At 41.5% G+C, this 11,749-nt stretch overlaps 1 protein-coding gene across 1 annotated transcript in view; it reads left to right on the top strand.

Moving 5' to 3' along the window:
• The first annotated feature begins 140 nt into the window (after window positions 1-140).
• The window catches only part of LOC108524831 (elongation factor 1-delta-like), a 108,449-nt gene continuing 96,840 nt past the window's right edge, over window positions 141-11,749 (top strand). Inside the window, exon 1 of the mRNA XM_017865934.1 lies at window positions 141-213. The gene's annotated coding sequence lies outside the window, so the exon portion shown is untranslated. The remainder of the gene's footprint in view (window positions 214-11,749) is intronic.

The raw sequence follows: 11,749 nt of genomic DNA, 5'->3' as shown, positions 1-11,749 counted from the left end.
GGGCTCCGCTTGACCGTGGCGGTCGCCGGGCAGCAGAGCCCGGGCGCAGCCAGCGCAGCGCAGCGCAGGGAGCGCAGGCGGCGGCGGCTCCAGGTCCCCGGGGCTCCAGCGCTCGGCGCAGCGAAGTAGCCTCCGGCGGTGGCAACTACGGCGGCGGCGCCGGGGCGATGCTGTGGGTCTCGTTGGGCGCCGGTGTCCTGGCCTCTTCTTCAGGTACCCAGCCCCGCTCGCCCCTCGCCCTGGGGAACCGCAGCGCCCGGGAGGCAGCTTTGTGCGGCTGTGGGCTCAGCGGCCGGGGAGGTGGGCCGGGTGGGTGGGGCCGGGCGGGGCTGTGCGGTCAGGGCCGCCTTCACTCGGAGGAAGAGGGTGGGGACCGAGGGAAGCGGGCGGAGGTGGGAGAGCTGTCTCCGGGCTGCAGCTGATGGCATCCCCGGGCTCCGTCCTCCTCCTGCCTCCATGTGGGTTGAAAGAGGTTTTGTTCCAGGAGAAAGTTTGATGCCCAGACTTGAGGAGCCAGACTCGGGGGTCCCTGAGGTCCGCGCCTTTAAAGAGGCAGCCCACCCTGCCGTGTGAGCCAGTGCCCTGCGTGTGGGCACGTGGGAACCCGTATTCGAGCAGCATTCCTGACACGGGACCTTCCTTGAGAAAATTCCTCTGTGGGAATCCCCCTTGGGTAGGGGGCTTTGTGGAGATGGCACCCAGAGCCCGCACAGTGTGGGTTTTGCTTGAAAACAGTGCAGCAGGTAGTCAATGGCCCCATGTTATCTCCCAGTAGAATGGACTCGACCAAGATCTGTGCTCTAAGAGCTTCAAAAATTTAAATCTACCTTGCCGTCTAATTAAACATCCCCAAACGCTATTGTATCCAAGGTGCTAATAATTACTCTGTCGATTCTTTAATATTTTCTTACTGCCCTTGCTTTCAGTCGACTTTTGCAGTTTTGGAAAGGGTGCTGTGGATCGTACCAAAGTGGGCAGAAGTTATGACTCACCTCTCAGGGTGATAGCCCAGTGCAAAAAAATACAGAACACATGCCTGTCCACTCGAAGATAGAAAGTTTCAGCCTTCAAAGCAAGATAGATTAAGTGGGGGTTATTTGCTTTACAAAACTTCCTCCAATGTAGAGAAGTGATGCTTAGAGTTAAAATGAAATTTTACACTAGATTGTAGGAACACATCTGTCATAAAGCGGCTCAGGGTAGAGTTAGTGACATGTAGATATCGCATAGTCTTGCCATTAAACAAATCTCAAAAAATGCATGTTAAAATCTGCATCATTCTCACTGATCACTGTTCACATTTACGTTTTTCCTTTCTTATCAAGACGCATTCCTACCATAAGACAACTTCATAATTCCCTCAAAACACCTTAGCCAAGGCCATTTAGTGGTCTGTATAATTTACCCCCTTGCTAAAAAACGTATCTGTGAAAACACTTACATTTAAGGGAATTTCCCTAGTGGTAACACAGTAGTGTTCATACATTGAGCACATTATATTCACCAGACACATTACTAGGTGTGGATATATATTAATACTTTAATTCTCGCAATCAGTCTAAGGAGGTATTATTATTAGTTTCCCTATTTTTGAATTTAAAGAGTTCAGGTAATTTTGCCAAGATTATTGGGCATGTAAGTGATAGAGGCTGGATTTAAACCTGGATCTGTTTGGCTCCCTGCCCATGGTCTATGCTGTCTCCCAGTTCTTCTTGAGAGTTGCCCTTATTGTAATGCAGTGGCAACATATGCTGTCTCTACTGGGCTGGTGCATCAGACCCCTTTACAGAGTGTTTTCTCCCTCTGGAAACCCCCACTGTGTGCACATATACTGAAGGATAACACTGGCAGTCTCCAGACTCTCCCCATCCCATCCCCAGCATATAAATCAGATGGAAATATCCAAACATGTAAACCCACCTCATTCTTTCAGATAAGTTGTCCCCAGAAGACAGGTAACCAAATGTTTCCCTTACTGGCACTTAAGGAGCAGTCTCTACCCTCTCAATCATCCAAGTCTATTTTAGCTCTGCATATGGAAGTACACCCCATCGGTTGGCAACAACATATCCCCTGCAGCGTTCACACTGGCACACTCGTTCTCTCGTACCAACTGTCAGAGAATTTCTGACCCGGGCCAGGCTACCTAAAAGGAAAGACTGAAATGAAGTCCCTGGGAAAAGTGGTATTAGTTCCAGGGAATCCCTGAATTCTCCATGCAGGGCCCTAGAAACAGAAAGCAGACCTTCTGCATAGTGGGAAATACCACGTATATGGTGTAGTCTATTTTCAACACTATTGAAATATGTGTTCACCATATAAAACTGCACCTGTTGTCTTGGTGATGGATGTAGCCACACGCCTATTCCTGATTTGATACTCACTTTTACGTTAAAGTAGTTGTTGCTTGGCTGAATGGTGTCAAAAACTGATGTCACAATTGTGACAGTAAGTTTTGAAGCTGTGCCTAAAAAATTATTTCTATTATAATCTACATCCATTGTTTTATAATTTATCTCCCCTAGAGTTGTGTGTGTGTGTGTGTACGTGTGTGTGTTCTCTTCCTTGGTATGGTTTTTAACTGTCTCTGGTTCCAAAATAATTTGCAGTAGTAAGCTTTAAAAAAAAGTTCGTTTTTGAGCTGTGACCATATGCTGCCTGGAAACATATCCTTATAGTTGGCATTTTACTCATGTTACTCTTGTGCTAAGAATCTCAAAGTCCCATATGCATGCTTTCAGATTTCAAGTGGACCCTCCTGTCTAAGTATTTCACTCCATTCTTGGTAGCAGTAGTAAGGTTTGAGTTTGGAATACAGATCCAGCACGTCACTTCTAATATCTCTAAACTGCCAAAAATCAAAGCAGCACCAACTAAAGTTGGGAAGGAAGAATGTGAGGCTTTCTTATCACCCTCTTACATCAGAATGGAAGGTGTGCCCAAAACATTGTTAGAAATAAGAGTGAATAGACTTTTTAAGTGACTAGTGATCTGCAAAACTATACCAAATTATTGAAATTGTAGTTTTCCTGATGTTGTGCATTTGCAATACCTTATTAACTTAAAACTGTCCAGAATCAACAAACTTCCACTCTGTATGCTATTCTCTTTCTAAAACTTCTTATTAACTAGCAATCCATCTTATTTCTATTTTTCATCAAATTAAAAATGCCATCAGTTGTAAGACATAGCGTTATTTTTCTGCTGTACACAAAAGAGAAAATATTGCCAATTTTATTATGACATTTCACTTTAAGGATGTTCTTCCATAATAATGCATGAATAGGTCACAGTAGTCTCTCATTGCTTTCAAGTTTCCTTCATCTCTTCCTTGGGTTTCGATACATTTTCCTGCCAGTGTTATTGGTAGCATTGCTTGGGGTGTGACGGATCACTTGCATGAATCTCGGTAACAAACTATAACATAGCTTCATTAACTTATGTGTTTCTTTATTCAGTCTGGTAAAGCATTTGGATCTTGCTTTGTAAAATGATATGGAAATGCCAAACAAAGACAAATGTTTCCTTTAGTAATAGAACGTTTATGTCACACTGCTGTTTTGGTGCCTTCATGCATACACAGTAATGTCTCCTTGCAGTGCCAAATGATAGTGTAATCTTTTTGAATACCATTTCAGTGGCAGTTAAACAGAACACATGCAGTGCCAACAATGCCCATAACTCAGTAGAAGTGAAAACAAAATGAATAGCTGTGACCAAGTTTATGCACGTGCAGGGACATGACAGTTGTGCTGTGAGTACTGCCAAGTTGTAATTTTAATATACCATAAATGTTAAAACATACCTTGATTTCAGGCATGTTAAAATGTGAGAAAGTAATCTTATCAGTGAAATATGCTAATCTGTGTTCACTTAGTTTCATGATCCCTAACCTGATTACGTTTTTTATGTATTCGTTCATTCATACAGTTATTCGTGGTGTTAGACTTCAAACTGCAGGAGGGCAAGGACTTTTTCTGTCTTTTGTTCTCTACTATATACCAGTTGCTTAGGACAGTCTGTTATATATAGTAAACCTGCTCAATAAAATAGATAGTAGAATGAGTGAGTAAATATCCTCCATGGGAGCCATGGAGACACATTGAGAAGCTCACTACCCTCCTGTTGGTTAGAATACATATTCTTAAAATTACGACACTGACAGGAATGCCAAACGTGAAAAAGGGGAGCAGGCCGGCATGCAGTCCATGATTTAATTTACAGGGTCCTATACCAAATATGCCATTACAAAGCTAGTTTAGGATAGAAGAAATTCCATTATATCTTTTATTCATCTTGATCACTGAAGGGTTATGTAACAACTTACATCTTGGTTCTGTTGTGTGGTCTAAAGTCATTAATTTCTTGAACTCTATACTTAGTCCAATTTTACATACTTGTCCTATTATACATTTGACATCTACCAGAATTAATGGGGAGATGTCTGTAGGCCTCTCTGAAGCAGAAACTCAATACTCATGACCTTGCTTGGAAATACATCCCCAAGAATATATATATATCTACCTAGGTACTTTGCCCTAGAGTCCATTTTTTAACCCCCAAAATGGCCATCTTTACATTTTGACATGTTACGAGGAAAAAGAAAAAGAAACCTTGCTGGGCAACACAGATCTCCATCTGCCAGTGCCTCTGCTTCCTCACTGCTGCCGCCTGCTCAAGCAGAGCGCACATTTAGACCAAGGACAGGATGCTAGATGAAGATGCCAGCAGAAGGAATGGCACAGAAACTAGCTTAGCACCCTCTCTGAAGCAGTCCCAGGATCTAAAGCCAGTTAGTATCTCCCAGATAACCCCGCACTCAGGGTAGGAGCTAGACCTGCAAAGACACACCCAGCTTCCGGTCCAGTGAAATGTAGGACCTTTGAATACGTATCTTACATACTGAGGTCACTAGTGGGTTCCAGCCTGCTAGCTCAGGGGAAGATGATGTGGGCAGAGTGTCGTTATTGCCTGTCCCCAAGTACGGTGAAGCAATGTGGCATGGTGGTGGGTGCTGTGAAACGACATGGTAGATAGCCAAAGCTTGCTCTTTCATATAGTAGAAAATAATGATTAATTAAATCTTTTTGGTTATTCACTAAAGGAACTTACATATAATTGCTTTTATTAAGTATTGTTAACATGGGCCAGACAAGGTAATATAAACAACAAAATGCTTAAAACTTATTTACTGGGCATAGAGAGTGGGATGAAAGAAAACCCAAATAACCTTAGCTGCCAATTCTATCGTTATATGGGGTGTTTTAATAGTACCCAGGATTTGTTTTAACCAGGTATGGTAAAACATGCAGACACAGAAATGACTGTCATGAAGGAATTTTATTATACTCAGAGTCCCCTAGAAACCAGAGGTACAGCATGGCACGCTACGCAGGGGGCACACAGGCAAGCAGCAGGATCAGGCAGGAGGCAGGGGGAGCAAGAAGAAATGTGGGCTAGAGCCTTACTGTGGTTTCCATGGGAAGGAGTGAGCAAAGCAGGGTAAGCAGGTTCAGGATTGGTTAGTTTGCATCATTTTAGCAGGCTCTGAGGTACAGGGCTGTCTCTAGTTGTCTGGTATGTGGCCCTGGGGTGATTAGGGAAGGAGAATAGTGCTCCAGAGTATGAGTCTGATAATAGAGCTGGTGGGGTGTGGGCTCTGATTTTGTTGGTTTGCATATGGAGAGGTGCTTGCAGGTGAGTCCCTTACTGTGTGCAGGCATTGGCTAACCCTGGGAGGGGCAGTCCCTCCCGACCAGCAAGGCCCCAAGGGGTCAACACATCAGAATACCGAGAATAAAATTCATGGTGGATGTATGGGGATTTTTGGAAAACTGTCAGCTAATGAATTAAGCCTGTGTACACAGGGGGTATTCAGCCAAATGTGCAGTAATGCCTACTTCGGGCTCTGACACATGGTATTCAGTAACCATTAATTAAATCTGAGTTGTGGTGCCAGATGGTCCAACCATGCCAACACTCAGTTCTTGAGATATTGTAGTCAGGTGTGCAGTGTTTATCTTGAGAGAAAGAAAAAAGTAAGAAACCTACGCTACATAAAGGATCCCCAGATGAAGGATGAACCCCACTTGGGACAAAAAAGAGGCAAAACACTTGACTCTTAAAACGTTAGTGAACTCTGGCCGGGCGTGGTGGCTCACACCTGTAATCCTAGCACTTTGGGAGGCCAAGGCGGGTGAATCACCAGATCAGGAGATAGAGACCATCCTGACTAACATGGTGAAACCCCGTCTCTACAAAAAATACAAAAAAATTAGCCGGGCTTGGTGGCGGGCACCTGTAGTCCCAGCTACTCGGGAGGCTGAGGCAGGAGAATGACGTGAACCCAGGAGGCGGAGCTTGCAGTGAGCCGAGATTGTGCCACTGCATTCCAGCCTGAGCAACAGAGTGAGACTCCGTCTCAAAAAAAAAAAAAACAAAAAAACAAACAAAAAACAACACATTAGTGAACTCTTAAGCAAATACATTTTTAGCTATAAGGTCTTAAAATCTACAAGATAATTACATGTCAAGGGTAATTCCTTATCCACTGTGGATTTGGAATACCAACAAAAATAAGGAAACATGAAGGCTGCATGCATCTTGTTAAAAGGGTGTTTCTCAGAGTAAAATTGGAGTTGCAGAGTGAATTATGTATTGCAAATTTTGTGCTCAGGAGTAGGCTTCTAAATGGAAGTTACTCAAAATAGCATGAAACATACTTTTCTTCTTGACTACATGTCAGTATTAATCAAATGATCAGATGATATATACACACATATGAAGTAATAATACTGGAGAGTTATATGAAGGTAATTAACAAAATATGTATTAGTGGCAAGTTTAGTCACAGAACGTCTAAAATGTACGTGTATTAACTCTGATAGACATGGGTTTAGACTCAGGCACTACTTATGATAATGAATGGCAGGAGTGCATGAAGGTGGGAGTGTTAGGGCTCACTGCTAAGTAAATTGAATGACCTATTGCTATGGTCAGCCTCATGACTTTTCTTTATGTGATTGGTTAATGATTATAGCACCTTTAAAGTCCTGTGACTTAGAGTCTTGACCATGCACGTTAAGAAATATTAATGAAAACATAAGCAAGAGGTCAATCTAATAATCTAAGAAGAGTAGTTCCTTCACAGCAGAAACTCTGAGATTGCCCTCTGCTTACAGCTGCTTTCATCTTGTAGCTTTACACACATCTCCTTTGCGTTGTGTAGGAGCTTATCCACGTTGATGGAAATTGTATTAATGTATTGCTGGAGCACAGCTGCTCTCCCATTGTGTTTCCAAACTGACATCATAACTCTTTAATTAAAGTGGCAGTGTTAGCCTCAACTGGCCAGCAAAACATTTCTGCCTGGCTAATGGTGTTGAGCTGGGTTTGAGGTTGGACAGGACAATCATTGGCTTTATCCATTCCAGTGAAGCATGTCTCTTAAGACACATTTTTCAATCCAGGCTTTCATGTCTTTTAACCTCTAATTCCATACACAAATAAGGCCCATATACATGTGGAGTATTTAGTCAAATGAGATAATATGCAGAAATACTCTCAGGCCCTTGCTTTCCTGAAGCCTTTTATTTATGTTGATACTTATAAGTGAAAGCGAGTAATGGTGAGGGTGGTGGGTGGAGGGGGCGGGTGAACAGCCTTCCTGGAGCTGTTCTAAGTTTGTGCATTCTGTCTTAGCTTTACCCTTCATAAATTTGAATTGCACTCATTTGGAGATGGGATGGGAAGAGGCATACCCTCCTTATCTTTTTAGCTCTAGAGCCTGGCCTTGTGCCTGCAAGTGGTAGGAGCTTAATGCATATTGGTTGAATTTAAAAACGTTGGTTGATTGGTTGACACAGAAATTCTCAACCTTCTTTGGATTAAGGATTCCTATAAATTATGAGTAAAAGTCCTTACAAAATACTCTATAATCTGATAGTTAAATGATCTAGAAGGAAGAATCAGGAACATAAAAACTGCTTTTTTAATAAATAGAAGCCATGAAGTTAAACTGGCCTTAACAAATTAAAATATCGATTACAAATGACTATTACTAAAATTCTATGATACTGGACTGAAAACTAGACAGATTAAAAATAAATAGAAATTCCATATTTTGATTATTTAGATTATTTAGTGAACTTAATTTAAAACATACAAATTAACAATAGAGCTTTGAAGAAAGGATCAATTATTTAATAAAGTTTGCAAGACCAATGAAATAGCAGTTCTAAGAAGTAAAAACAGTGAGAAAGAGAATAATATACTTTTTGTCATAACCAAGTAGTCCAATAAATTTCAGATAGGCCTTAGTGTTAAATGTTGGTGTGAGAGGGTGGGAAGGTGGGGAAAGAAAGAAAACAAAGTAATGTATTTATCCCAGATGTGAAAGCAATTACTATTTTTTTCTGAATATTTATGACATTTTACAAAAGACAGATGCATTGGAATGAAGAAAACTGAAAAGCATGTAAATAATGAAGTATAATAAGACAATTCTAAAAGGCAAAGTGACAAAAAAGATAAAAACATGGCAGATGAAAACTATGGAAGATACGTAAGGAATTGAGATGAGTATGGGATATATGGCATGAGTTCTCAGAATCTGGTTCATGGTGGTTGAGGGAGGTGAGCAGACACTTGGGACCTGGAAATACAAATGGAAGGTCCAGAGCACAAAACATACACATTTATTGCCACCTCTTTAAGATGTAGCTTGTGCTTTGACAAAAATCAGATGTGATTTGGTAAGTTGAAATTCTGTGTCCACTGACTTTTTTTTTCGTATATTGAACTAGTAAAACAAAAATAACAATAGCAATCCTTGAACCACCACTAAAGAAGGTAAATTGTAGGGACTATTTAGAACCCACTGAGACAGAATTAAATATCAGAATTTTCTTATTTTACATTGATGCCTTTCCAGATAGTAGAAACAAATTCAACAAAAGTCTTTAGTCCAGATACTGAGAGACACTGGTAGCACATTAGACAGTGTCTCTACCTTAGTTGTATCTCTTGAAAACACATTTATCCAAAACAGTATTAAGGTTTTGAAATTCGATCTCAATCCCCAAGAAATGTTCACTTCAGCATTGTTTTTCTTCTGTGAGAGCTGGAGGTTAAAACTCTATGAATAGGGCATGGAAATGAAGAATGACATTTCTGTCCATCAAAAGTATTAAAATAGGGGCTGGGCGTGGTGGCTCACGCCTGTAATCCTAGCACTTTGGGAGGCTGAGGTGGGTGGATCAGCTGAGGTCAGGAGTTCGAGACCAGCCTGGCCAACATGGTGAAACCTCGTCTCTGCTAAAAAAAAGTACAAAAATCACCTAGGCGTGGAGGTGTGCGCCTGTAGTTCCAGCTGCATGGGAGGCTGAGGCAAGAGAACTGCTTGAACCCAGGAGGCAGAGGTTTCAGTGAGCCAAGATCTTGCCATTGCACTCCAACCTGGGTGACAGAGCAAGACTCCATCTCAAAAAAGGAAGTATCAAAATAGGGGCCAATAAGTCCCTGGAGTCAGAGCTGTATTATATTGGATATGATTTTAGAATGGAAAGATCTTCAGCTCCTACTCATCTGGACTTGCGTTCCCTCATCCAGAGAGTGAGGAGAGAATCAATGACTGTTAAAGCCTGTATGGTTGGTATCACCCCTGGGGGTTTACCTTCTCCGCTTATATCATTTAATCCCCACAGTAGCCCGCCATGTGGTACCCCCCATTATTGTCTTTATTTCACAGATTAGCAAACTGAAGAACAGAGAGGTGAGGTATTTTTCCCACAGTCACCCTAATAGCCAGTGAAGAAACTAGAAGAACCTAGAGTATCTTCAGAATTATGTATTTAAGCACTTGATATGTGCTTACAAACCCATTTTTGAGTTAAACTCTTCCATTCAGTGAAAGATAAGTTAATGATAAGCTGTTATGAAAGCAAGCTTCTATGTTGTTTTCGTAGCTGGATGTTTCTGTGTGCTTATGTAGGCATACATTATATGCCCATGGCGTGGGCTTCACATCCCTCCACCTTTGCTTCCTTGTCTGTAAAACAGGTCTGTTCATTTCTACTGGACAGGTTTGTTCTGAGTTTGCAAGATAATCTGTATAAGGCATCTAGTGCATTAAAGGTACAGTTGTTATTGTTGCTTTCGTTGCTTTGGGTAATTAATGTAAGGGTTTAGTGAAAGTCACAGGCATTTTTATCTCTCAGATTTAGCCCAGCCGTGTCCATTGCTATGGTACCAACCCCACCCTAGCTGCTCAACATCACACATTCACAGGAGCTTCCTTACTGGTCCTCATAAGTCCAGTCTACAACCCTGTCTTCTCCACCAGGACCTTTGTTTTCTTCCTTCCATGAAGTGACTAGATGAGTGGGAAGCAGAAGTGGAAAAGGAAGCACTTCAAAAGGAAGGAGGCAGAGCACAGAGCGGCCTTATTCTCTGCAGAAAGTTGCACCCACTCAGCAGAACAGCGGAATTAAATCCACCAAAAGTAGAACACGAGGAAAGTTTCCACTCAACACTCTGGTGCCAAGATTGGGGAACTATCATCTTTATTTGCTCTCCTTTGAATCTTGGAGGTATTATCTTATCAAATAAGAAGAAAACCATAGGCAACCTCTAGTTTACTATTCAAGCACTGACAAAATAGAGTGTATGTAATTACAGGCTCCGTAGGATCTTAAGTAGTTAGCAGATCTTAAACATTCTTGCAAATATACTGTAGGCAGTGAAGCCTACATTGTACCTTCCTGATCTTTGCTTACGAGATCCTGGGGCAGCCACTAGGAGCTTTTAGAAATCAATTATCAAATTGCTCTTTTATTCTCAGAGGTCCAACATGACAGGTGTGTGACACCTGATTAATACATTTTAAAATATATTAAATGCATTTTTTAGTATGAATACTTTTTAAAAATATATTTTACCATTCAAGCAGTATGTATTCATTGTAGAAAATGTAAAGATTTAGGTAAGCAAATAGAAGAAAATGGAAACGATCCACAATCCTACTTCCTAAATATAATCACTATTTGCATTTTATTTCTTCCCAGGTGTCTTTTTTCACCTGTAATATTGTTTACAAAAACCGAATTATTTAATATATAGTTTTATAAGCTGCTTTCTTCACATAGAACAACTTATCCCAACTATCTTTCCATAATAGTAAATCATTACACAGATTTTTACATAGATTGAAGGCATCAGACCTTGGTTCTTGTGTTTTGAGACACTGGAAAATCCCCTACTCAGTCCCTAGGCTAAGGACTTTTTCCATCTCTACATAAGGCATACTCCTTGCCTCATGGAGTTTTCAAATTGCTGAAGCTTGGTTCTCCCTGCTCAGTGGGACTTATCTGGACTCTCACATTTGCCCGGTACTCTTCTCATCGTGAGCTTCCCACTGTTTTCATGATCTGAAAGGGGTCTCCGAGTTATCCTGGTGGTTCTGACGTGGAAGTGCAAATGGCCTGTTTTGTGTTGCATCTTCTGATAGATGAATGTCAGGAGACACACAACTCTGCCAACTGGCCTCTTAAAACCAAACCCATCTGCCAATAAAAAACTGCCATTCAAAATGCTGATACCCTCCTCATCCTATAATTGCCGTTTCTACAGCTGGCTCTCAATGATCACTTCTCCTGGGAGCCAAGATGCCAAACGTCATTGAAACTCACAGATAATAACCAAACTTCGTGATAGTTCCAGTCTCCTCCTCATCAATCTTTTAACTGGAGCT

The sequence above is a fragment of the Rhinopithecus bieti genome, unplaced genomic scaffold (assembly GCF_001698545.2).
Source record: "Rhinopithecus bieti isolate Rb0 unplaced genomic scaffold, ASM169854v2 scaffold_81659, whole genome shotgun sequence".
Taxonomy (NCBI): domain Eukaryota; kingdom Metazoa; phylum Chordata; class Mammalia; order Primates; family Cercopithecidae; genus Rhinopithecus; species Rhinopithecus bieti.
This window is presented reverse-complemented; position numbering and strand designations above follow the sequence as displayed.